This window comes from Ambystoma mexicanum, chromosome 8, assembly GCF_040938575.1.
Source record: "Ambystoma mexicanum isolate Mex_15411 chromosome 8, UKY_AmexF1_1, whole genome shotgun sequence".
In the NCBI taxonomy this organism is placed as follows: domain Eukaryota; kingdom Metazoa; phylum Chordata; class Amphibia; order Caudata; family Ambystomatidae; genus Ambystoma; species Ambystoma mexicanum.
Genome location: NC_090929.1, coordinates 182029006 through 182044241, shown reverse-complemented (window position 1 = coordinate 182044241; position 15236 = coordinate 182029006).

The window sequence follows — 15236 nt, the reverse complement described above, 5'->3', positions numbered from 1 at the left end:
CACCACTATTAGATGCTGATTGCCAAAAAAGCAGCTCAGAACTGTGGGGAATTCATTTTCTTAATCCCAAAAATGGTTGCATTACCAGTACTCACCACTATTAGAAAGCCGGCGTTTTAAAACCACCAGACTTTTGTGTAAAACTGCACAAATGAAACAAAACCAAACCAAGGAAAGACTTGCTAAGAGGTGGATACAATGTAAAACTATATTCTGAAATGACTTGAAGGAAGTAATTATTTAATGTATATGTAAAAATTGTAAGTGATTTAAACTGGGAACAAAAAGTGACATTTAGCTGAAACCTGGCTTAGTGAAACTGGATTCTGCCTGACAACTACCCCCGCCAGGAGAAACCTGTTCAGCCACTCTTCCCAGGCCTAGCTGCATCCTGCTGCCCCTGGCCAAAAGGAGTTGTCACCTCTCTGATTAGATTAGGGGTGGAGCAGCTGGGGACTACAGGGAGTTGAACAAAGGCCTGTCCTGGACTCAGGCAAATGTTATATTGGGGGCGTTGTAAAAGTGGCTTTCTCTTAGGGGAAACTGGGAGGGGCAGTGCCTCTGCTAGCAGCTGAGCTTGGGGGAAGTGGATAAACCAGTCATTCCACCCTATGATGTGGGAAGCCACACCCCTTTTTGACCAGAGCATAATTTTAAAAAGATAGATAAATCATAGTGCGGACTTGTCAGAATTATATAAGTAATATCATTATTTTTGTGATTTTTCTGTGAACATTTTAAGAGGCGTTAGGACCCTGTGGTGTATTCTGGGGGGTTGCTAGCGGAAAATAGGGTCTCACTCCAAATGTCTGCATGTTAAAAATCTGACACTTCATCAATTAATGTCCAAACTCCTTGCGCACATGTGTGTAATTTTGGGTAAATGTCCGATATTGCAAAACCAGTTAAAAAGCGCAAAATGTTGTCATTTTTTAATGCAAGCACCCAGGAAGATCAGAGGCGGACAAGCATGGACCATAAGGAATATATAATGTGCACATGTAATTTCAACAAATTGTATATCTGGGAAGGATGTATTTCAATCAAATATAGATTTGTGGGCAAACTGACCAGGGAAGGATCCTCTGACCCATAAACAGACTTCATCATGCTGACAATCCATTTCCTTCCCCCAATCATGGGAGGGGGGAGAATTGGGCCAATGACAAGTGAGAGGGGCATGTTTAGTTATGACCAACGCACACACCCACTTTCCAAAACACATAAAAAGAGACTGCTGGGACAGGTAAAGACATTCAATTCCATTTGCTGCGGAGCATGCTGACCGACGACTTCACATCCAGAGATCCAGACTTCAAATCCATCAATCTCCAAAGACCAGAACTTTACTTCAGAACTTAAAGCTAGGGCCTAAACCCACAAACTGAGAACTCTTCTCAGCAGGCCTCAGCAACCTTAAAATCATTTGCAAATTATTCCACAGCCGGGCGAGCTGTCTGAATTCTTTTGCAAGAACCTGTAGCAGTACCCAGAAAGCAGTGCAGAACCAATCTCTTAGTTAAAATAATCTAATCCAAACTATTTTAACCTAAGTAGAACTGCCTCCTAGAAATCGTGTCATCTGTCATTTTTAAAGCTGCACAACTGTCACCTGTCAATTCTGCAGCTGCAAGCTGTCACTTGTCATTTTGAGTTTACTTTAAATCCGAAAAACTACCTTTATTTAATCGTCCGTATCTCTGGAACCGTTTGGGCTAGGAACGAAATTTAACTTCCCTCTGATTCACGCACTCGCGAAATTTACCACGATTTGCGATTTTGGCTCAATTTCTCCACTTGTCAAGATAGCAGCTCCATTCTTTCTTTTGTTAAAATCTGTTGCAACTTGGTAATAACTCATAGAGCATTGCTAAAGTGAGCCTGAACTAATACCAACACGCATCTCCCACTCACCCTGAATCTCTAGAGGGAATTAAAATCAGTTGGCACATTTTCCCATCCATTGCCATCACATTTAAAAGCATTTTGGGCCTGTGTTTCAAACTCCTACCTGTTTCCTCTAAGCTTGCTGGGGGGGGGGACTGAATTTCGTATTGTATTTCATTGCATTCCTGAGAACTGTGTGCTCCTCTTTCCAACTCCTTCCATTTCTTACATTGCATAGGGGAGGCGGGTGAATTGCCAGAGAAAAAGTGATTATCTTATCTTTTGCTAAAATCATATCAAGTATTTCTGTACTGCATTTTATTCCTCATTGCTTTTCCCTTGAAATCATAAAAGTATCCATCCTACACCAACTCCTCATTGATTATAAAGAAGTGTGCTAGTGTCAGATTACCCATTGTTGATTAACATTATATTTATAAGGGCGATATCGATTATTAATTTATTATAAAAGTGTGATATATATATATTGTTTAAATTCTCAAATAAACCTTTTAAACTTGCAAAACAGAACTACTTCTTGGCTCAGTGGGGTCAGGGGGATTCTAAGAGAGGGGTGTTATATGGGGGTAGTTATCCAGAACTCATGAACTGGACATAAAGATACATCAATAAGGGTTTCCATTCAGTATCCCAGACTAGGCATTGACTTAGCTGTAGTGTTGAATTGAATCCTCTTACAGTGGTCGGCATCAGTGTCTTTGATTTTGTAGATGATCTGAGTGTCATCTGCGTAATTGTAACATGTAATGTTGTATTTTTTGAAGATTCTGATGACTGGAGTCTGATAGATGTTGAAATATAGTGGTGAATAGACATATGTTGGATCCATTCCTAAATAGAATGACTCTATTTATAATATTTCAGTATATTGCAGCAATAAAGTGTATACAATCTCAAGACATAAAATCAATTTGATGTATTAACAATTCGAAAATTGATACAGTGGAGTTAGACATACCATCTAAGATTGTGAAGGAGTTGATATGGCAGACTAAGAACAAAATGAGATATTATGGCTATGACATGTTTATTCAAACCACCATTTCAAGATCTAAAATGAAACATGTCTCGTACTTAAATAAATGTAAGGTTGGGGATTGTCCAATCAAAGACTCCAAAGTTGAACTAATGTAAAGCATATAGCCCTCGATATAATAGAGAATAAAAACCCAAATCAAGACAAACTTGAACCTCTATATATCACTTGTGATGGTGAGAGAGGAAATTTGTCTCGTGAGGTTTATTATAACGAGGAGCCAGTCAGGAAACAAGACATACTAATAATTACTAACGCCAAAACTCTTTACCCTCCGAGACTTTAACTGTGATCTCGTGGAACACAATGGGATTTTCTCACCTACTTAATTTAGAGGTGAGTAATCCCTTGATTCTAGCTGACATTGTGATTCTCCAGGAAACATGATATGATATGGCGTTTATAATGCACCTATACACAAGTGTTTCAAGGCGCGACGAGGCAAGGGAGAGGGACAAAGGGAAGACAGAGACAACAATCTTACTAGGCCAAGTGACAATGAGATCATGCAAGTGCATGGGAGAGGAGTGGGCAAAAGTGCAAGGGGAAAGGGGAGGGGGCAGTGCAGTACATGGGATCAAACAATAACAAGAAGTGTGGCCAATGGCTGGCAAGTGCAAGGGTAAGTGCAGACAGCAGGTGTCCAAAGTGCAGGTAGGGGGACTGTAGGGTTATAGATACACACCCAAGTGCAAGGGTTGCCGGGGGGTATTGCAAGTGTGCAACTGGGTGGGAACGGGACCTGGGCCTGAGATCAGAGGGTAGCCAGGTGACCAGTGCAGTTTCAGCCAAGAATTCAGAAGGGGAGAAGAAGAGAGAAGGCAGAAGCGAATAGGAAGGTCTTGAAGTGCTTCCGAAACCGCAGATGGCTTTCCTCAAGTTTCATAGAGGCAGAGAGGCTGTTCCAGAGGGAGGCCCCAGCAAAAGAAAGGGATCTACCACCAACTCGTTGCTTGGAGAAGCGACTGGCCCTGAAGGATTTGGAGGCGTAGGAGCAAAGAGCTTGAGTAGGAAGGTATTTTAGAAGAAAGAGTTGGAGGTATTGAGGTTCCAGAAGGCCCTGTAGACAATGCAGAGGGTCTTGAACTTCATCCTTGCAGCCACCGAGAGCCAGTGCAGAGATTTCAGTTCTGGAGAGATACCATCCCTGGGCTTGAGGCCAAGGACAAGTCTCGCAGTCCTGTTCTGGATGAGTTGCAGAGGGCAGAGAGTAGAAGCAGGCAGATTTAGAAAGAGGCTGTTGCAGTGGTCCAGCCTAGGGAGAACCAGAGGTCTGGAGACAGTGAGCTTCTGGGGGAAGGAGAGGAGAGGAATAATACCTCTGAGGAGGTGCAGTTGGTAGTGTGACTTTTTTGAGACATCATAGATGTGAGGAGAAAAAGAGAGTGTGGAGTCGAAGATGACACCGAGATTCTTAGCCTCACAGGTGGGAGCAGGAAGAGGGCCAAGTGTCATGGTGTGTGCTCCAAAACCCCTGGAGCTGTTGGGCCCATCCCAGTCCCCGCCAACCAGAAGGACTTGGCAGGCCCCAAGGAAGTGCCCCAGAGTCTCATGGACTCAGTCCTGGTGCCGTTGGCGCCAGGCTCATGAAATGGGCTGAACTTATGGAACTACTTAAACTGCCTGTGAGGCTGAGTCTTCTGTTTAATCCAGGGTGTGGCAGAGGGACTATTTTTCCTGAGAGACAGGGTGTGGTAAAGGGACTACTTTACCTGGAACTACTTACAAGGCTATATAAGCCACACCCTGCAAGCAGAACGTGCTTTGCGTTATTCTGCACTCCTGCAGCGTAACGCTCACTGTGTCTTTCTCTGCCCTCGAGCTTCTTCAGCCACGCCCGTTGCTGGAACAAGATAAGGAGAAGAACAGGAGTTACTACAGCGACAAGCCCTTACCTGCAATTCCAGCCATCGGTCTCATCTCCGGCTGGTTCTCTGATCGCCGCCCCTGTTGGAAAAGGACTCCCACGCAGATTCCCGATACTCACCTGGTATTCTACATCCTCTGGGTTTCTTCGGAGCGGTTCTTCCATTCTTCATCTTGGGGCCGTGCCACGCCTGCAAAAGGGGAACAAAAAACAGCAGGTTAGTCGCACACCATACAAACGAACATTTACTCTGTCATCCGGCGCCACTCATTCGCACCTATATTCACCTGGAGGCAACCAGCTCAGCATCCGAGGAGGGCGAATCTTCTCCCGGACGATGCACGAAACTGCATCTGCAAGAAAGACAAACACGTTTAAAGCCTTGGGACAATATGAGCATCTATACCAAGATGTTATTGAGATAGAGACTCACCTGATTATCCAAGCATTCCGAAAAAGCAGCAACAGCACTCTGGAACAGTGAAGTAACTGTGCCCAGAGAAAGACTGACCCTACTGTGCCCGTGCTGAAGGTCAAGCAGGACGGAGCGCCGACCTCACCAAACTCATAGGTGAGCAGGAGATGAGTCGGGCACCTGGAGGTGGCAGGTAGTGGGGCCAATCCATCCCACTCATAGCTAACTTCTTGTTTCAACATTACAGGCTAACACCTTCTGGGGAAATAACAAGGGAGAGGATACCGCTATACCATCAAAACTACACCAGTGCAGTTCCTGGTCATACGACTACGTGCTACGCCCCGGTGGAGACCAGGTGAGCGTGACAGAACGCGAAGCCTTCTACAAATTCTCTACCTGGGTGTCATGGAAACCTCAGAGACTGATCAACTGGCCCAACTTTTGGGGGAACTCAGGGCTGAGGTACATTCGGCCCAGCAGGAGACCAATGCTTTAAGGTGGGAATTGATTGTGGCTAAAGACCATACCGATGAGCTTGTTAAACAATTGCTTCAATCCCAGGCGGGGCAAACACCGTTCCCTGGATTGGGGTCCACGGTTCCGACTACACCCAGCAATCCAGTTCAAGTGGTCCTTCCTGGGGCCGTACCTTTGGCACCTCCAGAACGCTTTGCAGGAGACCCAAAAAGGTATGCGGTTTTTATGAACCAGTGCCGACTTCATTTTCTATGTAGGCCAGGGGCCTTTCCAAATGACCAATCAAGGGTAGCCTTTGTATTGTCTTACCTCAGTGGCAGCGCTGCGGACTGGTCGGTTCCTCTAGTTAATCGGGACGATACCATCTTGCGAGACTTCCAGGGGTTCCAAAGGAACATGGAGAAGTTGTTTGCCCGTCACTCTCAGGGTCAGGCATTGGATAATGAACTCTTGTCCCTGCGCCAAGGCAACCAGGGATCTGTTGTCATACATTGCAACCTTTAATAGACTGACAGTAGAAACCGATTGGCCAGACGATAAGAGAACAACTCTGTTTCACCCGGGCTTAAGAGGGGAGCTGAAGGACGTTTTAGCCCAAGTGGTCAACCCCCCTAGTGATTGTGCGGAATACATAGATCTGGTGGTTCAGCTTGATCATAGACTACAGAACCGTAAGGCGGATCGAGCTAGGATGGACAATCGGGTGTTTGTGCGCCCAAAGGAGAATGCATCCAAGACTTCCGACGTGGCCGAACCCATGCAAATTGGGGGGGTGCGAGGGCCATTAACCAAAGCAGAAAGAGAGAGAAGAAGACAACAACAGCTATGTTTGTACTGCGGCTCTGCTGGCCACTTTCTTCGAGACTGTCCTGTAAAGCCACCAAAGAAAGCAGTCGAAGTTGCCGGCAAAGTGGAAACGGAGCCAGAGTCGGAAAACTTCCTCGCCCGACAAGCGTATAGGTCCGCTTGTCGAGCGAAAAGAAGGACTCTCATGCCTCACACCTCGTTTTGCCAATGATCCTCATAAATCACCAACAGCCTTCGCAAATGCATGCGGTCAGAGCATATATTGATAGCGGAGCCATTGGAAATTATATGGATTACGATTTGGCTACAAGGATGAATCTTCCTTTGTGTGAAAAGGCAACTACAGATTTAGTCACCACTGTCGATGGAACTGAGATTGCGTCAGGGCCAGTAACACACTCGACAACAGAAATTACACTTTTGTGCCAAGACGGACATCGAGAAGACATCGTATTCGATCTAATAAAAGCTCCACAATTTCAAATAATTCTGGGAATGCCATGGTTAGAATCACACAATCCTTGCATCGACTGTCGTGCTAAGAGGCTGACCTTCTCAGTCGAATGTGCTCGTACCTGTTACCAAACAAAGGAACCTTTGGTTAAGAAAATCGCAACTGTCTCGAATCAGCCTAATCCGCTACCTCCAGAATACCAAGACTATAAGGACGTTTTCCAGAAAGATCAAGTGAATACCCTTCCACCCCATAGATCGTACGATTGTCAAGTTGACCTTATACCTGGCGCTCAGATTCCATGTGGCTGAATCTACGCACTTACGGAGCCTGAAAATCTGCATTTAAAAAAGTATTTGGACCAATACCCGGCTAACGGCTTTATCCGCCCATCCAAGTCCCCTGCAGCCTCGCCTTTGTTCTTCGTGCCTAAAATGGAAGGAGACCTTAGGACTTGCATCGATTACCGTGCATTAAACCAAGTCACAGTTAAAAACCGTTACCCCTTGCCACTAATTCGTGTACTTTTGGACCAAGTTAAAGATGCCCGAATCTATACCAAGCTCGATCTCAGAGGGGCATATCATCTGGTACGAATAAAAAAAGGGGACGAATGGAAGACCGCCTTCCACACCAAATATGGATTATTCAAATACCAGGTGATGTCCTTTGGTCTTTGCAACGCCACAGCGGCATTCCAGTACTTCATGAATGACGTCCTGCGTGAATTGATTGATGTGTGTGTCGTAGTATACATAGACGACATACTGGTATATTCATCGTCTGAACTGGAACATGTGAAACACGTCTGTGCACTTTTGGATAAACTTCGGCAACATAGACTGTTCGCAAAACTGGAAAAATGCTTCTTCCATGTTACGGAGGTCGAATTCCTTGGGTTTGTCCTAACCCCACATGGTGTACGCATGGATTCCCGGAAGGTCGACGCCATACTCAACTGGCCTTCCCCAACCTCGATTAAAGGAGTTCAAAGTATGCTCAGATTTGTGAACTTCTATCGCCGCTTCATTCCAGGCTTCTCACAGCTAGTGCATCCCATTACCTCTCTACTACGAAAGAACAAATTCATCTCAGCCCCGATCTTGAAACACCCACGTCCAGACCTACCGTACGTGGTTGAGACCGACGCTTCCAGTTCAGCAATGGGAGCGGTCCTCTCAAAAAAAGATCCTGAAATGGGTCAACACTATCCAGTGACCTTCTGGTCCCGAAAATTCACGGCACCTGAATTGAATTACGCCATTACGGACAAGGAACTGCTGGCCATTAAGGCGGCCTTCAAAGCTTGGCGGCATTACCTGCTGGGAGCAAGACATACAATTACAGTAATCATTGACCATTGCAATCTACAGTATTTGAAGGTGGCAAAGGCCCAATCATCCCGCCAACTCTGATGGGCATTATTTTTTGCCGAATTTGACTTTGTTATCACTTACCGACCTGGTTGTCAAAATGGCAAGGCTGACGCCCTATCTCGCATTGGGGTAGACGAGGAATCCACCAACCCAGACCCAGTGCCCATCATTCCCGAAATTTTTTTTTAGGAGTGACAATGTCTCTAACCTTAGACGACTTCCACAAAGAAATCACACATCTCATGGATACAGACACTCTGAGAGACTGGTCTATAAAAAGTGTTCATCATTCGGTCTCAAACCACTTACCATATGTTCAGGGACGTCTCTACCTACCCAGTAAAGAACTTCAGGATAGGGTCATCTCGACTTACCACGAATCACTGGTTGAAGGCCATCCTGGGATAGCTAAGACCGAAGCTGAGATCAAGCGATACTATTGGTGGCCAACATGGCGTAAAGACATCAAACAATTTGTATTATCCAGTGGAATTTGTGCACAAAACAAGGCCTTGAAAAAAAGATCACCAGGTCAACTGCAACCACTGGATATTCCGCCTACGCCTTGGCATACATTGTCTCTTGATTTTATAACTGACCTTCCCCCTTGTAACGGGTTCAACACAATTCTCGTGGTGGTGGACTTATTTTCGAAAATGGCTAATTTCATTCCACTGAAGGGCCTGCCCTCAGCCGCAACCTTAGCTAAAGAATTTTTAGTTCAGATAGTCTGAATACATGGATTTCCTTCCATCCTAATTTCAGATCTTGGCAGCCAATTTCTCTCACACATTTGGAAAAAGTGTTGCGAATTAGCGCAAATCGATGTAATACTTTCCACCAGTCACCATCCCCAGACTGATGGTCAGACTGAGAGGACCAACCAGACTCTAGAACAATACCTCAGATGTATGTTACACCAGTCTGAAAACGGTTGGAAAGACATTTTATGGATAACCGAGTACGCCTACAACAACTCTCTGCACTCCAGCATCGGACAGACCCGCTTCTACACCATCTACGGTTTGCATCCACGAACTTCCAATCTTGACTCACCTCAACCTTTGGAAATGCCAGCAGTAAAAAGTTTGCACTCTACCATCACCCAAGCCTTTAAACAAGCAATGGATCAGCTGAATCAAGCCAAGGAAAGGTACAGGAAGTCAGCAGACATCCATAGGAGTGAAGCTCCAAAGTATCAAGTTGGAGATGAAGTCTGGCTGGCATCTAAGCACATACCCATGAAAGGAACCCAAACCTTCAACCCCAGATACATAGGTCCATACACCATTAAGGCTATCATCAATCCGGTAGCAGTGAAGTTGAATTTACCCTCACACATGAAAATTCATCCCGTGTTTCATGTCTCACTTCTAAAACCTGTACAAACAGGAACCCAAGTTCTGAAACCACCAAAACCGATCATGGTCGACGGAGAACCCGAATTTGAAATCAAGGATATTCTGGACTCGAAAATCGTCAAATCAAAACTGTTTTATCTAATAGACTGGAAAGGATATGGACCACACGAAAGATCATGGGAACCCAGTGAACACATTCATGCACCACGATTGTTGAAAAGGTTTCATCATAGTCACCCAAACAAACCAGGACCAAGGGGAGACCCCACCTTTAGAGGAGAATGGGGGGGGAGTGCTGTCATGGTGCGTGCTCCAAAACCCCTGGAGCTGTTGGGCCCATCCCAGTCCCCGCCAACCAGAAGGACTTGTCAGGCCCCAAGGAAGTGCCCCAGAGTCTCATGAACTCAGTCCTGGCGCCGTTGGAATGGGCTGAATTTATGGAACTACTTAAACTGCCTGTGAGGCTGAGTCTTCTGTTTAATCCAGGGTGTGGCAGAGGGACTATTTTTCCTGAGAGACAGGGTGTGGTAAAGGGACTACTTTACCTGGAACTACTTACAAGGCTATATAAGCCACATCCTGCAAGCAGAACACGCTTCACGTTATTCTGCACTCCTGCAGGGTAACGCTCACGGTGTCTGCTCTGCCCTCGAGCTTCTTCAGCCACGCCCATTGGTGCTTTCCATCCATCTGTGCGTGGAACAAGATAAGGAGAAGAACAGGAGTTACTACAGCGACAAGACCTTACCTGCAATTCCGGCCATCGGTCTCATCTCCGGCTGGTTCTCTGATCGCCGCCCCGGTTGGAAAAGGACTCCCACACAGATTCACGATACTCACCTGGGATTCTGCATCCTCTGGGTTTCTTTGGAGCGGTTCTTCCATTCTTCATCTTGGGGCCATGCCGCACCTGCAAAAGGGGAACAGAAAACAGCAGGTTAGTCACGCACCATACAAACGAACATTTACTCTGTCATCCGGCGCCACTCATTCGCACCTATAATCACCTGGAGGCAACCAGCTGAGCATCCGAGGAGGGCCGAATCTTCTCCCGGATGATGCACGAAATTGCATCTGCAAGAAAGACAAACACGTTTAGAGCCTTGGGACAATATGAGCATCTATACCAAGCTGTTATTGAGATAGAGACTCACCTGATTATCCAAGCATTCCGAAAATGCAGCAACAGCACTCTGGAACAGTGAAGTAACTGCGTCCAGAGAAAGACTGAGCCTACTGCGCCCCTGCTGAAGGTCAAGCAAGACGGAGCGCCGACCTCACCAAACTCATAGGTGAGCAGGAGAGGAGTCGGGCACCAGGAGGTGGCAGGTAGTGGGGCCAATCCCACCCACTCATAGCTAACTTCTTGTTTCAACATTACAGGCTAACGCCTTCTGGGGAGATAACAAGGGAGAGGACACCACTATACTATTAAAACTACACCAGTGCAGTTCCCGGTCATACGGCTACGTGCTACGCCCCCGTGGAGATCAGGTGAGCGTGACGCCAAGGGAGCCCGGCCAGAAAGTGACAGGAAAGGAGAGTGCGGTTGTGCCGATGAGGAGAATTTCCTTCTTACTGACATGGCGTTGGCAGCACACCACTCCTGGATAGCAGAAAGACAGTCAGAGATGAGGAGGTGGCAGAAGGGAGCCTGAAAACAAGCTGAGTGTCATCTGTATAGCACTGAAAGTTTGGACAGATAGTGGCAATGCAGTGGGCAAGAGGTGCCAGGCATTAGTTGAACAGCCAGGGAGAGAGGTTAGACCCCTGGGGAACACCACAGGTAGAGAGTGAGATAAAGGAGAGGAAGGACCCAAGTTGGACCTGTGAGGGTCGATCAGAGAGGAAAGAGGTCTGCAGGCCAGGGCCTGATAGGTGATACCTAGGATAACTACACAACCTATATGGACAGATTTTGAAGTAGCTTGGATACCAGCAGTAAAAAAGTGAAAAGGGTGCTATTCCATTGGGTCATTAAGAGCTTTAAAACTCGATTCTGGTCTTCATTTAGAAGCATGGGCTTCCCCGTATCCTCAAATTCAGCTAACCAAATTAACATCACTTAACTCTCGGCTGTCTTCGATTATGCGGAAGGCTATCTTGAATATTTACTGGAATCCCCTGGCCATTGAGGATAAAAGATTTATGGATCACATAATCCAAATGCTGGACTTAATTACAGAACAGGATCATCCGTATACAATTATGATAGTAGGAGATCTTAACATGAAATGTATACCTAAGGCCAGAGAAGCACTGTCAATGAGCAAAGAATTAGATCGCATTAATGAATGAGAGAAATCTTATAATGCTAAATGGTACAATTTCTGGGGACGTTCCTCCAGCACCTACATGGTAGAGAGGGTTATCAACCTCAGTATTAGACTATGTTTTTGTTTCGGTAGAAGTATTGAATACTATTCAATCTTTCACTATTATTCCAACACAATCAAGTGATCACAACATTCTTAAGACGACAATATATAGGGCCTCATCACGACTTTGGCGGTAACCCTTAAATCCAGCGGTCATGCTATTACCGCCGGATTTAAGGGTCCGCCAAATCAGGATCGGCGGATTTCGCCCTAGCTCTTGGCTGGGGGAAATCCATTGAAAATTCGCGCTATTACCGCCGGCGGGAAATCCGCCGGTGGTAAGAGCGCAAATTTTCCCCATTGAGTTCAATGGGGAATGGGGAATTACATTACCGCCGAACTCGTGATCCGGCGCTATTAGCGCCGGGCAGTTTGGCAGTAGGGCTAATACCACCAAAGTCATGATCAGGCCCATAGTCTGATTCCCTCACCTCAAACCTACTTTAAAGAATCAATTTCTCTCAATCAAGGTAGCACTCGAGTACAATGTACAAAAACAAAGTTGAACATACTAAGCGAACAATTATCCAGTCTTCTTCATCAACACTGAATTATGAGTACACAGACTCACTTGCGTTGATATTACAAAGTCAGTCACTAAACAGCCGCACGGTTTTCAAACATAAACATATGTTTAATTGTGACATTCATATATTAAAAGCTAAGTTTCGACAACAGTGGAACATTCTTAAGAATCTACCAATTTGTGAAAGAATTTGTGAAAAATGCGATTGCATACACAATACAAAAATGCAATCAAGCAAATTAATGTAAAAAGTAAACAAATGTATGGCGAGAGAATACTGGCGGCAATAGCTCATAAATCCAGTGCTCAAACGTGGAGTATTTTAAATAATACATCATCGAATGCTTCAGTCTCTTTACTACTAAACACAGTTAATGAAAAAGCATGGATTGACCACTTTTCGAAATTATTTTGGAAAAGAACTTCCAGAAATACAATACCAGCAATCTCACAAACTGAATGTAGTCAACTGCGTTTTGACCAATTGGACATTCTTACGATCATTAAAAAACTCAGCTCATCAAGGGCTTTCGGGCTCCGGGGCCAGATGGCTGGTTGAATGCAATAATCAAGTAATCTCCTCAGCAATGAGCAGACATTTTGGAAAAAATCTTTAATACAATAGTAAAAAATTGACGCATACCTCAATCTTGGATGGAATCGATAATATTACCAATATTTAAAAAGGGTAACAGAAATGAACCAACCATTTATCACCCAATTGCCCTTCTCAATGTTCCTGGCAATATCTTTGTGAGGTTTATATTGAGAAATTTGATTTTCTGTTTAAAAAAGTCTAAAATGCTGGATGTTCACCAATCTGGATTCATACAGGATTAGGAACATCCATAAATTACTTTTATTAATTTTAAACAGGTTTTTGAATCAGTATTGCGAGATAAATTATGAGAGAAATTGTTGGATGCAGGTTGTCCACTATATATTGTACATTGGATGCATCTATTTTATTCAAATACCTCAATAAAGGCTTAATCGAGAGGGTCTTTTTACTAGCTCAATTTTAACTGATACTGGCCTAAAACAAGGCTGTATTTTATCGTCAATGCATTTTAATTGTTATGTTGAAGATATAAACATCCATCTCAATCATCCTCGTTCATTTCCGCCGAAACTTGGAAAAGAGGCAGTCTCGTGGCTCCTTTATGCTGATGACCTTGCCATTATTGATCAAACGCAAGTAGGACTGCAAAGGAAACTTAAAGCTCTCGATGGTTATGGAACTAAAAATGGGTTGAAGGTAAATTCGCTAAAATATAATATCATGATATTTCATCACAAAACCAGATTTCCTCGCTCCAACTCAATACCTTGCCGGTCACTCTGGTGAACGAATATAGATATTTGGGTCAAAATATAAACATTATACAGACCAGATTTGGCAAGTTTACACATGCAGTCCTCATTCGATTCTCCAAACTGAAAGTGGTCCCAGTGATTATTTATGGAGCCCAGCCTAAACCCCCAGAAAACCATCCAAAGTGGGTCCTTTTAGAAGGCGTATTTTGGAAAAGGGGTTTATATCTTCCTCAGTCTATTAGAATGGCAATACTTCACTATGAATTGGGGCTGAGATCCTTAAATGCCATAGTAGCATGGCAAACTCTGAGTTTATGGAGGAAATGTTTACTGTCGCAGGAGAATACACAGACACTACTGCCATTCCTACATGCTGCCTTTACGTCTAACAACAGGTTTATTAATGCCTGGGATGTAAAATGTAAAGAGATCCTGAAAGAAGCAGATATATCTCAGCAGCCTTCTTCTAGATTTTCCTGATAAAGCAAAAGTTAAACTATGGCGATGGGATTGGGGCACCACATGCGCCAAATGCAACACATATTCAATATTTAAAACTGGGAAATTTATATAAAAAGCCTTACATACAGTCCCCGCGTATTTGCGACAATTTCCAGACTCAAACTATGCCTGAATCCTACTGCGAATACGGCTATATTTATGGCCAACAAAGGTTCAACTGGCAAAACGCTCTAAAATTAAGAACGCCTGTACAAGTTGTAGATTTTGTAATGACTGTAGCACAATTGAAACTTAAAACATCTTATGGTAGAATATCAGATCTTGAGTAATTTAAGACAATATGTTTTTTTAAAGTTGTTCAATCAGTTTTTAATTTGGAATGAGGATGGAATATGGAATATGATTTTCAATGCAACTTCTATATTGTTGAACTGTTAATTCCCTTCTTCCTTTAGAAATTCATGATGAATGGCCGAGAGCTAGTAAATAATTGTTGTTTAGTTGAGCAAGGCTGAAAAATGTGTGTTAAAACAATGTTTATTCGTATTGTTTAGATTTTCTTATGTTATCTTTATTTAGTGAAACATATTTTCTTCTCGTGGAATTACTAGAAATTTGAAAGGTTGTGATAAACAACCAAACCATATAATAAATTAAAAAATTAAAAAAGTAATACTGTTTGGTGGTATCTCAGTGGTGTTACCGCTGAGATACCACCAAACTCGAATGAGCTCAAATGTCATTCTTAGGGCCCAAGAGTAAACTTTGAATGTTTGGATCTTGAAGAAGTCACTGAATACCAGTATCTGGGGGTCAGTCGTGACTCAAAGCTCAATTGGACGGCACAAA